Source organism: Triticum dicoccoides, chromosome 3A (assembly GCF_002162155.2).
Source record: "Triticum dicoccoides isolate Atlit2015 ecotype Zavitan chromosome 3A, WEW_v2.0, whole genome shotgun sequence".
Taxonomy (NCBI): Eukaryota; Viridiplantae; Streptophyta; class Magnoliopsida; order Poales; family Poaceae; genus Triticum; species Triticum dicoccoides.
This window is the reverse complement of record NC_041384.1, coordinates 713,602,616-713,616,550: the sequence shown is the minus strand read 5'-3', so window position 1 is coordinate 713,616,550 and position 13,935 is coordinate 713,602,616. Positions and strand designations below refer to the sequence as shown.

The following is a 13,935-nucleotide window of genomic DNA, read 5'->3' as shown; positions in this document are numbered from 1 at the left end:
TTTTTGCGCGGGGAGGGGGGTCGTAGAAAATGCATCGGGAAGATGCAAGCCACAATGTGTCTCTCTCCTCTTTAACTATCCCATCTTCAATGAGCTAAATGCATGTAAAAATTAAGGATACCATGTGTTCAATGCTATTGATCTTGATTACCGTGTGATGAGAAAAAGAAACAGTCTTTTCTACTACCTCCGTCACGGTTTAGAAGGCGCGTTTGGAAATTCTCTGGGACCTAGGTGGTTATCTATTGATTGTGAGAAGGGCTAAAAAATAGCATTCACACTATGCATGTATATAGAAATAGTATATCGAAGTACTAATTAGCTACTAGAAATAAATGCAATGCGCCCTAAACCTTGCCTATTAAGGAAATGCACGCAAATTTAACTGTGCCTTCTAAACTGTGACGGGGGAGTACTTTAAAATGCATTGGGAAGATAGAAGTATACTCTCTTGTGAATAAATTTGGTAGCTACTTTTGTTAGATCCTATAAACTTCTGTTTTATTTTTCATTAAGCAAAACTAGATAATGGGCTATGTCCCGCTTGTCAGTAACACACGTGACGGCCTTTGGTGGGGGCGGCGCGAGGCCGTGTGGTGATGTGGGGCGGCAGTACGGGCAGCGGTGGCGCCTTGACACTTCGGCGCCTTGGATGCGGCTTCGACTGCAGTGGCCGGGTTAAATTACACCGCATCACGGGTGTCCAATGCGCGTACTTTACTCGCGTGCTGTCGCACCAAGAAAAATAGTCAGAAGAGATTCCACTTGCTCCGTGAGACCATGTGTACGTGTGCAAAGTTTAGATTCTGCCCGTTTCTTTCTTTGGCACTTGTGAAATCTTATGTGCCTGCGATGATGCCTCTGAGCAGGTGCTCTAGTTTAGCTATAAACTGATTGATTGGTTTGCATCACCGAGAGATGGCTCTGAGCAGATGCATTAGCTTAGTTATAAACTTCTCAGGCAGACATGCACCTCGGTAGGGTTAATCAAATTCGGCAGGGATAAGTACATTTTTCGTCCTCGAACTTTTCCAGGAGTTTAGAAATGTCCCTCAACTCAAAACCGAATAGTTTTCGTCCCTCAACTATTAAAACCGGATGGTTTTCGTCCCTCACGCCGCTTCGGGCGGTTTTCGTCCGCATGAATAGTAAATTTAAAAAAATAGCAAAAATGTCAAAAACATCTGGAAATTTGTGGGATCAAAGTTCCTCGGGTGCACAAGGGGCGTGTTTTTTTTCTCTTCTATTTAGACATTCAAGGAGCTCGTGACAACGGAAGAACCATAAATATGTACGCCGGTGAGCAGTAATTTCAAAAAAAAACAAATTAAAAAAATATGAAAAATGTTGACATACAAGATGCTCGGGTGCTCAATGTGTCTGCAAAATTTCATGGTGCTTGGACATTGTGGGAGCTCGTGGCAAAAAAAAATTGGCTGGGAAAGAAACTTTGAAAAAGTGCACTATTTTGTTTTTGTGGCTAGAGCTCCTCCTATGTCATTTGAGCATGAAAATATGCACGGACCTTGCACACCCATGCATCTTTGATGCCAAAAAAAAATTCATATTTGTTTGCTATTTTTTTAATTTACTGTTCACAGACGTACATATTTACAATTTTTCTTTCTCATGAGCACCTGGAATGTTCAAACAATATGAAAAAATTTACACACCTTGCGCACCCGAGGAACATTGATCCCACAATTTTTCAGTTTTTTTTTAATTTTTTCTGCTACTTTTTCGAATTTACTGTTCATCGGTTTACTGTTCATGACGAACGAAAACTGCCCAAAGCGGCGTGAGGGACGAAAACTATCCGGTTTTGAGTTGAAGTATGATTTCTAAACTCTCAGAAGAGTTCGAGGACGAAAAATATACTTATCCCAGTTTGGCACCACGCACCCTTTAAACCCATTCCAAAACGCACCCTTTAAACCCATTCCAAAGTATGGTTGTGATAAGATCAATTACTCAGATCTCTGATGGATTATAGAGCGAACGGATTAAGGCCATGGCAAGAAGAAGATGGCACTTGCGAAGCTGCGGGGCAATTGCAGAAAATATAAATCTGACAGACGAGAACACTTCTTCGTGGAGGTCTGTGAGTTTCACGAGTTCTCGCAGCTCACCTCATGTTTCGAATCGTTCCATCAGTTCAGGCTAGTAGCAGAGAGCACTCCCCCATTTGTTCAGCAAAGTTTAAACCAACGTTACACATACAAGGCAATGGAAAAAATCAAATAGCAACCGATACTAAGAAAAGGTGATATTTCATTCCACTTGTCTGGAGCAAAACGACTCTGAAAGCTGCTAGGAACAAAGAAACGGAATGGATAATCAAAGCAGACAAATTAACCACCCAAGAAGTACATAACTGTTCCTTCCAATTACAGGCAAATTGCAGCAGGTGCCGCAGAAACATGGTGGTTCTGGAATCTGATGGAAGTGGTAACAGTATTCAGGCGTAAGTGGGTAGAATTACAATGAGAGCCTCATGTCGTTGCACAAGACAAAACACCATGGTAAATGCAGAGTTCTTGAGTCTCGCCATCTCAATTGCCAAGAATGGAAGCATGCAGCACAATATTCTAAATCCAGCCAATGTAGAACATGAATGCTCAGCATAAGCGACATTACACTGGATCAACAATAGCACATGGATATTGCAGGAGAGCCCACTTCTGACCTTGCTGCTGTTGATGTTGGGTCATATCTGGCACGCTCTTTCGGATGTATAAGCTTCAAATCTTGCCCTTGTATAGACCGCTTTCACTAAGTGCAATGCAAGTGGTTATCTTCACTAGACAAAAACATATGGGATCAATCATCATATCATGTGTATGATAAGATTTTTTCCATGCCTTCATCAACATTGATGTCTATTGGTTGAATCATTCTTCTTTTTATGATCTCATTGAGTAACTCTATTACCCATCTCAAATAGGGTAATCTCTTATATTTTTCATGATAAAATAATCATTCAGCTATCCATTTAAATATCAAGTGACCTTGCTTAATCTTCTGAAAACATACTTAGATATAATAACTAATCCTATAGTATATGAATCCAAATCATTCAGCTATGGTGGGAGATCCCTAGTGGACTTACATGGGTGAGTATATTGTCACGATAGGGAGGGAGACACTGGAGTAAACTTACACAAGCTTTTGTTTGCACACCACATTGTTTGCTAATCCAAATCATTTACCTCCAGAAATCGTTACATTGGTTCAGGCTAATAGCACACCCCCATTTGTTCAGTCAAATTTGAACCAACGTGACACATAAAAGGCGACAAATAAAACAAACAGCAACTGCTACAGATAAAAGGTGAAATTTCAAATGATTGCATAAACTGAATGGCCATATTTTCATTCCACGAGTCTGCAGTAAAACGAGCAAACGACTCGGAAAACTGCTAGGAAGAAAGAGACGCAATGGATAATCAAAGCTGGCAAACAAGGCAACAATGCATCGTAATTACACACTCTACCTTGTAAAATGAATAAATGGAAAAAGGAAGTTCACATATTCTGCTTTACACAACAAATAAATGGAAAAGGAAGTTCATGAATAGGCAAAAATTATATTACCGGAGGCATTGCTGGAACTTCATGTTTCTTGAATCCACAGAAGTGATAATAGAATTCAGGCATAAGTGGGTACAATCACAATGAGAACTTCGTATCGAAGAAAATTCAAAAGGCCAAGGCGAATTAACCAGACAACAGTACATCATATTACATACTCTTCCTTAGAACACAAATAAATTGAAAAGAAAGTTCATAATGAGAAAAACGCAAGAACTACTGCAAAAAATTGCAGAATTCTGAGGTAAGTGGGTACAATGACCTTGGAGAGGGAAGACAGATGAAAACACCAAGACAAATGCAGTTTTCTGAATCTCAGCAGTCTCAAATGAAGAGAAACATACACCATATTATTCTAAATCCAACACTACTCGACATAAGCAGCACTAGATCAACAATAGTAGATATAGATATTGCAAGTTACCTCACTTGTGGCATTGCTGCTTCTGATGGTGGTCATATCTGACATGCTCTTTCAGAAGGATAATCTTCAAATCTTGCCTTTGTATAGACCGCTTTCACTCAGTGCTATGTAAGTGGTTTTTCTTCACTTGGCAACAACATATGGAATCAATCATCATATCATGAACACGAGAAGATTTTTCCATGACTTCATCAAATTGATGTCCATTGGTTGAATCATGCTTCTATTTATGATCACCGAGCTCAAATAAGCTAATCTCTTGTTTTCCATGTTAAACAAAACATTCGGCTATCCATTTACATACCAAGTAACCTTGCTTAATCTTCTAAAAACATACTCCCTCCGTTCCAAATTACTCGTCGTGGTTTTAGTTCAACGGAGGGAGTACTTAGATATAATAACTAGTCCTATAGATGACAAGGTAGATCAAAACTAGTAGTAAAAGAAGCTTGACTCCGGATTATCACTTCGACATAATCTAAAAGTCAAGAGCTTCTTTTGCTATTTCTTTTCTACTATCCATATTATTGGTGTGTCTGGCTCCTATTATGGTCTACCTCTAGTCCACCGTAACTTCCTTAAGACTAAAGATTATGTTGTTGTTCTATGATCTTCCTTCACATCATTTATTATATGTAAGCATACATCTAGAAGATTACAAAATTAAGCGAGACCAGTTCATATGGAGATGGATAGCCGAAGGATTTGTGTACCATGTAAATAAGAAATTGGCCCATTTGAGCTAGCACAGAGTTACTTCAAAGGCTCATAAACAGAAGCATGGCTCAACCTGTAGACATCAACTATCAAGGCAGATAAGTCTTATGATGTCCATGACATGATGCTAGATCCAATATAATCATTGCAGAGAGAAACAATTATGCCAATGTTCAATCTAAAGAACATGGACGGTAACAGCCAGATAATAAGATATTCTTCATTTCCTCCAGAGCATTTGTGATTCTCATCCCATGCCCATGGACCTATGCATGTGAAGATTTTTCAACAATTAGTTGTCAAGCAAGTCAACATATGTAACTATTTAATCATAAAGAGAAGACAACAATGAATAATATGAGCTAGTTATCAAGGCAAAAATGAGCAGACCCTTGGAAAAAACATCTTATACCAAGCAATGTAAATCTACAATGAATCACGAACAATTTGCACTTAAGATGGTAACAGCTAAATGGCAATATCCTCTTCATTTCTTCTGCACTAGCATCTGTATCAAGTCTACAAACAGGTGTGATTTCCATCCCACGCTGACCTATGTATATGAACTTTTTCCACCGTTCAGTTGGCAAACAAATCAAGAGGTATATGTTTCTTAACAAAGGGAGGTCAGTACTGAAGCGTGTGCTAATTATCTGACAACAAATGGACACACTGGAGCAGACCATAGGAGTATCTTATACTGCAACCAAATAGCATTGTAAATCTATATCGTGGGCAGCCAACAATTTGCACTTAAGAACTGAGATCTATATCGTGGGTTGCCAACAATTTGCACTTAAGAAGTGAGATGGACAACCATCAAGCCGGCCAGCAGAGAAGTAGCAGGCACGCCTGATTTACTTGAAGAAACTACTGTAGATACTAGTGAACGATGAAGGATCTACTAGAACGGAAGACAATCTGTGGTGGACGACCAACAATTTGTAGTTAAGATGCGCAGCCTAACCCCCATGATTGTGGTCGAAGAAACTAATTTAGCGGATCTAGAAAAAGAGGAGAACAGATTTATACCTCTGTTCCTGATATCCCTGTGCTGCGAGATCCGGCGCCGCTGCACATACTCACCGGCGAGGAGTTCGCCGGTGGTCGGGGGTTGGCGGCCGGCGGAGCCCCCGCTGCGAGATCCACTCCACGGCTCGCTCTCTCTCTCTCTGACTGGTAGCTGGGTCAAGAGTAGAGGAGTCGACCAGCACAGAGCCGCTGCCTTGTGGTCCTTCGCAGGGTATGGTCCCATGTGTCACCCAGCTACTGTAGCGTGCGCAAAAACATAACAAGATGCTGTCGTGTTATTTGATACTGTTGCTGATAAACAGGTCTTAGTTATACTTTTTTTTAAAACTTGGGCTTAGTTATATACTTGGATTGTACTCTCTCAGCTTGCAAAAACGTGTCAAGCTCTGGCCTCAGGCCGAATTGAGGGAGTATATTTTGGGCTCCCATGTGTAAAGATAGAAGAAAGGAAAACAAACTTGGGAAACCCTCGCCGCCGCCTCCTTCCCCTGCCTGTCGCCGGCGGGATCCGGCCGTCCTCGCCGGCGCGCGGCCCGGATCCGCCCCCTCCTTCCCTTCCCCGCCCCTCCTTCCGCCCTCGCGCCGCCTCCTCGGAAGGCGGCCGGGGCGGCCCCCGCGCTTCTGCTCTCGGCTTCATCCCCTCATCCTCTCCCCTGCTGTCACCGGCGGCGGTAGGATCTCCTCTTCCCGCGCGCGCGTCCTCCTGGCCCGGGGCAGGGGGGCGGCGGCGGTGTCGCTCGGCTTGGCGGTGGTCCGGTGACCCGGCGGGGTGGCCGGCGGCGGGCGTGGTGGCGGCGCTACTCCTTGGCGGCGGGGCGGCATGGTGGTGCCGGGTGGCCGACGTCGCGCCCCCGGCCCAGATCTGGGCCCGGCGGGCCCCATCTGGGTCCTAGCGGGCCGACCCCCCGGCGTGGCCTCGTTGTCTGCGGCACGATGAGGAGGAGGAGCGGCTCGGATTTTGGGGCGTTGGCGCTGATGGCGTGCCAGCAGCAGCGCGAAGGCGGGAGCTTTACGGGCCCACGAGGGCTCGGCCGGGCCTATGGGCCCACGGGTCTGGTGTGCTCCTGCTATTGCGTCCGGACGGCTACCGTCGCTGACGGTGGAGGTGGGGCCCTCCCGCATGCCGACGGTGCTGATGCCCTAGTCCTGGCTCTGATCCTTCGCCGCACTGTTCTCACTTCGCGGTGCCGTGGTGAGACGGCGTGGGGGCCTCATGACCGCATTGGCGCAGTGTGGTGGTTGGTTTGGTGGATGGATCTGGAGCGCCCGAGGTGCGGGTTGGGATCGGGGGAAACCCCTGTCGGCGTGGCCGACACCGGCGCGGTGGCGCCTGTGGGTGCCACCTGACCTTCCGGGAGGGCGTCGGGGGCTACCCTTCCTCTCGCCTCGTCATGTACCAGGGAAAACCCTTAGCAGCAGCGTCGTCTTCGTCGCGATTCTTCTTGAAGGTGTTGATGTTGGAAATATGCCCTAGAGGCAATAATAAAAGTATTATTATTATATTTCCTTGTTCATGATAATTGTCTTTTATTCATGCTATAACTGTATTATCCGGAAATCGTAATACACGTGTGAATACATAGACCACAATATGTCCCTAGTGAGCCTCTAGTTGACTAGCTCGTTGTGATCAACAGATAGTCATGGTTTCCTGGCTATGGACATTGGATGTCGTTGATAACGGGATCACATCATTAGGAGAATGATGTGATGGACAAGACCCAATCCTAAGCATAGCACAAAGATCGTGTAGTTCGTTTGCTAGAGCTTTGCCAATGTCAAGTATCTTTTCCTTAGACCATGAGATTGTGCAACTCCCGGATACCGTAGGAATGCTTTGGGTGTACCAAACGTCACAACGTAACTGGGTGGCTATAAAGGTGCATTACAGGTATCTCCGAAAGTGTCTGTTGGGTTGGCGCGAATCGAGACTGGGATTTGTCATTCCGTGTAAACGGAGAGGTATCTCTGGGCCCACTCGGTAGGACATCATCATATGCGCAATGTGACCAAGGAGTTGATCACGGGATGATGTGTTACGGAACGAGTAAAGTGACTTGCCGGTAACGAGATTGAACAAGGTATTGGATACCGACGATCGAATCTCGGGCAAGTAACATACCGATAGACAAAGGGAATTGAATACGGGATTGATTAAGTCCTTGACATCGTGGTTCATCCGATGAGATCATCGTGGAACATGTGGGAGCCATCATGGGTATCCAGATCCCGCTGTTGGTTATTGACCGGAGAACGTCTCGGTCATGTCTACATGTCTCCCGAACCCGTAGGGTCTACACACTTAAGGTTCGATGACGCTAGGGTTATAAAGGAAGCTTGTATGTGGTTACCGAATGTTGTTCGGAGTCCCGGATGAGATCCCGGACGTCACGAGGAGTTCCGGAATGGTCCGGAGGTAAAGATTTATATATGGGAAGTCCTGTTTTGGTTACCGGAAAAGTTTCGGGCGATATCGGTATTGTACCGGGACCACCGGGAGGGTCCCGGGGTCCACCAAGTGGGGCCACCTGCCCCAGAAGGCTGCGTGGGCCAAGTGTGGGAGGGGACCAGCCCCTAGGAGGGCTGGTGCGCCCCCCACAAGGAGTCCAAGGCGCAAGAGAGAGTGGGAGGGGGCAAACCCTAGTCCAGATGGGCCTTAAGGCCCATATTGGTGCGCCTCCCTCTCCTCTCCCCCCTTGGCCGCCTCCCCTTTGCCATCTAGGGCTGGCCGCACCCCTTGGGGGTGGGAAACCCTAAAGGGGGCGCAGCCCTCCCCTTCCCCTATATATATGAGGCCTAGGGGCTGCCCATAACATGCGATTTGATCTCTCGTTGGTGCAGCCCTGCCCCTCTCCCTCCTCCTCTTCTCCCATGGTGCTTGGCGTAGCCCTGCGGGATTGCCACGCTCCTCCACCACCACCACGCCGTTATGCTGCTGTTGGATGGAGTCTTCCTCAACCTCTCCCTCTCTCCTTGCTGGATCAAGGCGTGGGAGACGTCACCGGGCTGTACGTGTGTTGAACGCGGAGGTGCCGTCCGTTCGGCACTTGATCATCGGTGATCTGAATCACGACGAGTACGACTCCATCAACCCCGTTCACTTGAACGCTTCCGCTTAGCGATCTACAAGGGTATGTAGATGCACTCTCCTTTCTACTCGTTGCTGGTCTCTCCATAGATAGATCTTGGTGATTCGCAGGAAAATTTTTGAATTTCTGCTACGTTCCCCAACAGTGGTATCAGAGCTAGGTCTATTGCGTAGATTCTTTGCACGAGTAGAACACAAAGTAGTTGTGGGCGTTGATGTTGTTCAATATGCTTACCGTTACTAGTCCAATCTTGTTTCAACGGTATTGTGGGATGAAGTGGCCCGGACCGACCTTACACGTACTCTTACGTGAGACAGGTTCCACCGATTGACATGCACTTGGTGCATAAGGTGGCTAGCGGGTGCCAGTCTCTCCCACTTTAGTCGGAACGGATTCGATGAAAAGGGTCCTTATGAAGGGTAAATAGCAATTGGCATATCACGTTGTGGTCTTGCGTAGGTAAGAAACGTTCTTGCTAGAAACCCATAGCAGCCACGTAAAACATGCAACAACAATTAGAGGACGTCTAACTTGTTTTTGCAGGGTATGCTATGTGATGTGATATGGCCAAGAAGAATGTGATGAATGATATGTGATGTATGAGATTGATCATGTTCTTGTAATAGGATTCACGACTTGCATGTCGATGAGTATGACAACCGGCAGGAGCCATAGGAGTTGTCTTTATTTATTGTATGACCTGCGTGTCATTGAAGAACGCCATGTAACTTACTTTAATTTATTGCTAAACGTGTTAGCCATAGAAGTAGAAGTAGTCGTTGGCGTGACAACTTCATGAAGACACGATGATGGAGATCATGATGATGGAGATCATGGTGTCATGCCGGTGACAAGATGATCATGGAGCCCCGAAGATGAAGATCAAAAGGAGCAAAATGATATTGGCCATATCATGTCACTATTTGATTGCATGTGATGTTTATCATGTTTATGCATCTTGTTTACTTAGGACGACGGTAGTAAATAAGATGATCCCTTACAAAATTTCAAGAAGTGTTCTCCCCTAACTGTGCACCGTTGCTACAGTTCATCGCTTCTAAGCACCACGTGATGATCGGGTGCGATGGATTCTTACGTTCACATACAACGGGTGTAAGACAGTTTTACACAGCAAAAACACTTAGGGTTAACTTGACGAGCCTATCATGTGCAGACATGGCCTCGGAACACGGAGACCGAAAGGTCGAGCATGAGTCGTATGGTAGATACGATCAACATGAAGATGTTCACCGACGTTGGCTAGTCCGTCTCACGTGATGATCGGACACGGCCTAGTTGACTCGGATCATGTAATCACTTAGATGACCAGAGGGATGTCTATTTGAGTGGGAGTTCATAAGATGAACTTAATTATCCTGAACATAGTCAAAAAACCTCTTGCAAATTATGTCGTAGTTCACGCTATAGTTCTACTGTTTTAGATATGTTCCTAGAGAAAATATAGTTGAAAGTTGAAAGTAGCAATTATGCAGACAGTAGAAAGCTTATGTCCTTAATGCACTGCTCAGTGTGCCGAACCCCAAACGTCGTTTGTGGAAGTTGCGAACATCGAACATACACGTTTTGATAACTACGTGATAGTTCAGTTAAATGGTTTAAGTAGAGGCACCAAAGACGTTTTCGAAACGTCGCGGAACATATGAGATGTTTCGAGGGCTGAAATTGGGATTTCAGGCTCGTGCCCACGTCAAGAGGTATAAGACCTCCGACGATTTTCTTAGCCTGCAAACTAAGGGAGAAAAGCTCAATCGTTGAGCTTGTGCTCAGATTGTCTGAGTGCAACAATCACTTGAATCGAGTGGGAGTTGATCTTCCAGATGAGATAGTGATGTTTCCCCAAAGTCATTGCCACCAAGCTGCTAGAGCTTCGTGATGAACTATAACATATCAAGGATAGAGATGATGATCCTTGAGGTATTCGCGTTGTTTGACATCTCGAAAGTAAAAATCAAGAAGGAGCATCAATTGTTGATGGTTGATGAAACCACTAGTTTCAAGAAGGGCAAGGGCAAGAAGGGATACTTCATGAAACGGCAAATCAGCTGCTGCTCCAGTGAAGAAACCCAAGGTTGAACCCAAACCCGAGACTAAGTGCTTCTGTAATAAGGGGAACAGTCACTAGAGCAGAATTACCCTAGATACTTGGTAGATGAGAAGGCTGGCAAGGTCGATATACATTATGTTAATGTGTACTTTACTAGTACTCCTAGTAGCACCAGGGTATTAGATACCGGTTCGGTTGCTAAGTGTTAGTAACTCGAAATAAAAGCTACGGCATAAACGGAGACTAGCTAAAGGTGAGCTGACGATATGTGTTGGAAGTGTTTCCAAGTTTGATGTGATCAAACATCGCACGCTCTCTCTACCATCAAGATTAGTATTAAACCTGAATGGTTTATTGAATCTCGATCGTAGTGATACACATTTTCATGCCAAAAGATATAAGATAGTAATGATAGTACCACTTACTTGTGGCACTGCTATGTAAGTCATAATGGTATAAAATGCATGAAGAAGCTCCATGTTGATGGATCTTTGGACTCACTCATTTTTGAAAAGTTTGAGACATGCGAACCATGTCTATTGGTGTATATGCATGAAGAAACTCCATGCAAATGGATCGTTCGGACTCACTTGATTTTGAATCACTTGAGATATGCAAATCATACCACATGGGCAAGATGACTGAAAAGCCTCATTTTCAGTAAGATGGAACAAGATAGCAACTTGTTGGAAGTAACACATTTTGATGTGTGCAGTCGAATGAGTGCTGAGGCATGCAGTGAATATCGTTATGTTCTTACTTCACAGATGATTCGAGTAAATGTTGAGTATATTTACTTGATGAAACACAAGTCTGAATTATTGAATGGTTCAAGTAATTTCAGAGTGAAGTAGCAGATCATTGTGACAAGAGGATAAAATGTCTATGATATGATCATAGAGATGAATATCTGAGTTACGAGTTTTGGCACACAATTAAGACATTGTGGAAAATGTTTCACAATTAATACCGCCTGGAACACCATAGTGTGATGGTGTGTCCGAACATTATAGTTGCACCCTATTGGATATGGTGCATACCATGATGTCTCTTATCAAATTACCACTATCGTTCATGGGTTAGGCATTAGAGACAACCACATTCACTTTAAATAGGGCACCGCGTAATTCCGTTGAGATGACACCGTATGAATTATGGTTTAGAGAAACCTAAGTTGTCGTTTCTTAAAAGTTTGGGGCTGCGACGCTTATATGAAAAAGTTTCAGGTTGATAAGCTCGAACCCAAAGCGGATAAAATGCATCTTCATAGGACACCCAAAACAGTTGGGTATACCTCCTAATTCAGATCCGAAAGCAATATGAATTGTTTCTTGAATCGGGTCCTTTCTCGAGGAAAGGTTTCTCTCGAAAGAATTGAGTGGGAGGATGGTGGAGACTTGATGAGGTTATTGAACCGTCTCTTCAACTAGTGTGTGACAGGGCACAGGGAGTTGTTCCTGTGGCACCTACACCAATTGAAGTGGAAGCTTATGATATTGATCATGAAACTTCGGATCAAGTCACTCCCAAACCTCGTAGGATGACAAGGATGCGTACTACTTCAGAGTGGTACGTAATCCTGTCTTGAAGGTCATGTTGCTAGACAACAATGAACCTACGAGCTATGGAGAAGCGATGGTGGGCCCGGATTCCGATAAATGGCTTGAGGCCATAAAATCCGAGAAGGGATCCATGTATGAAAACAAAGTGTAGACTTTGGCAGAACGGCTCGATGGTCGTAAGGCTAATGAGTACAGATGGATTTCAAGAAGAAGACGGACGTGGATGGTAATGTCACCGTCCATGAAGCTCGACTTGTGGCGAAAAGTTTTTCACAAGTTCAAGGAGTTGACTACGATGAGATTTTCTCACTCGTAGCGATGCTTAAAGTCCGTCGGAATCATGTTAGCATTAGCTGCATTTATGAAATCTGGCAGATGGATGTCAAGACAAGTTTCCTTACTAGTTTTCGTAAGGAAAGGTTGTATGCAATACAATCAGAAAAGTTTTGTCAATCTTGAGGATGCTAAAAGGTATGCTAGCTCCAGCGATCCTTCTAAGGACTGGAGTAAGCATCTCGGAGTTGGAATGTATGCTTTGATGATGATCAAAGATTTTGGGTTTGTACAAAGTTTATGAGAAACTTGTATTTCCAAAGAAGTGAGTGGGAGCACTATAGAATTTCTGATGAGTATATGTTGTTGACATATTGTTGATCAGAAATGACGTAGAATTTCTGGAAAGCATATAGGGTTATTTTGGAAGTGTTTTTCAATGAAAGCCTGGATTAAGCTACTTGAACATTGAGCATCAAGATCTATAAGGATAGATCAAAATGCTTAATAATACTTTCAAAATGAGCACATACCTTGACATGATCTTGAAGGTATTCAAGATGGATCAGTCAAAGAAGAAGTTCTTGCCTGAGTTGTAAGGTACGAAGTTAAGACTTAAAGCTCGACCATGGCAGAATAGAGAGAAAGGACGAAGGTCGTCCCCTATGCTTAAGACGTAGGCTCTTCACTATGCTATGCTGTGTACCGCACCTGAAGTGTGCCTTGCCATGAGTCAGTCAAGGGGTACAAGAGTGATCCAAGAATGGCTCACAGGACAGCGGTCAAAGTTATCCTTAGTAACTAGTGGACCAAGGAATTTTCTCGATTATGGAGGTGGTAAAAGAGTTCGTCGTAAAGGTTACGACGATGCAAGCTTGACACTTATCCGGATAGCTCTGAGTAGAGAGACCAGATACATATAATGGAGCAATAATTTAGAATAGCTCCAAGTAGAACAGTTATTTGGAATGGCTCCAAATAGAGCGTGGTAGCTACATCTAGGAGATGACATAGAGATTTGTAAAGCACACACGGATCTGAAAGGTTCAGACCCGTTGACTAAAACCTCTCTCACAAGCAACATGATCAAACATAAAACTCATTGAGTGTTAATCACATAGTGATGTGAACTAGACTACTGACTCTAGTAAACTCTTGGGTATTAGTCACATGGCGATGTGA

General features: G+C 44.3%; 1 long non-coding RNA gene across 1 annotated transcript; it reads right to left on the bottom strand.

Annotated features, from left to right (window-relative positions):
- Nucleotides 1-4,739: 4,739 nt before the first annotated feature.
- LOC119270395 lies at nt 4,740-5,961 on the bottom strand. Its single transcript, XR_005134087.1, has 2 exons — nt 5,765-5,961; nt 4,740-4,998 (listed from the first exon to the last, which is right to left on the bottom strand). It is a non-coding gene; the product is annotated as an uncharacterized LOC119270395 (long non-coding RNA).
- Nucleotides 5,962-13,935: the final 7,974 nt, after the last annotated feature.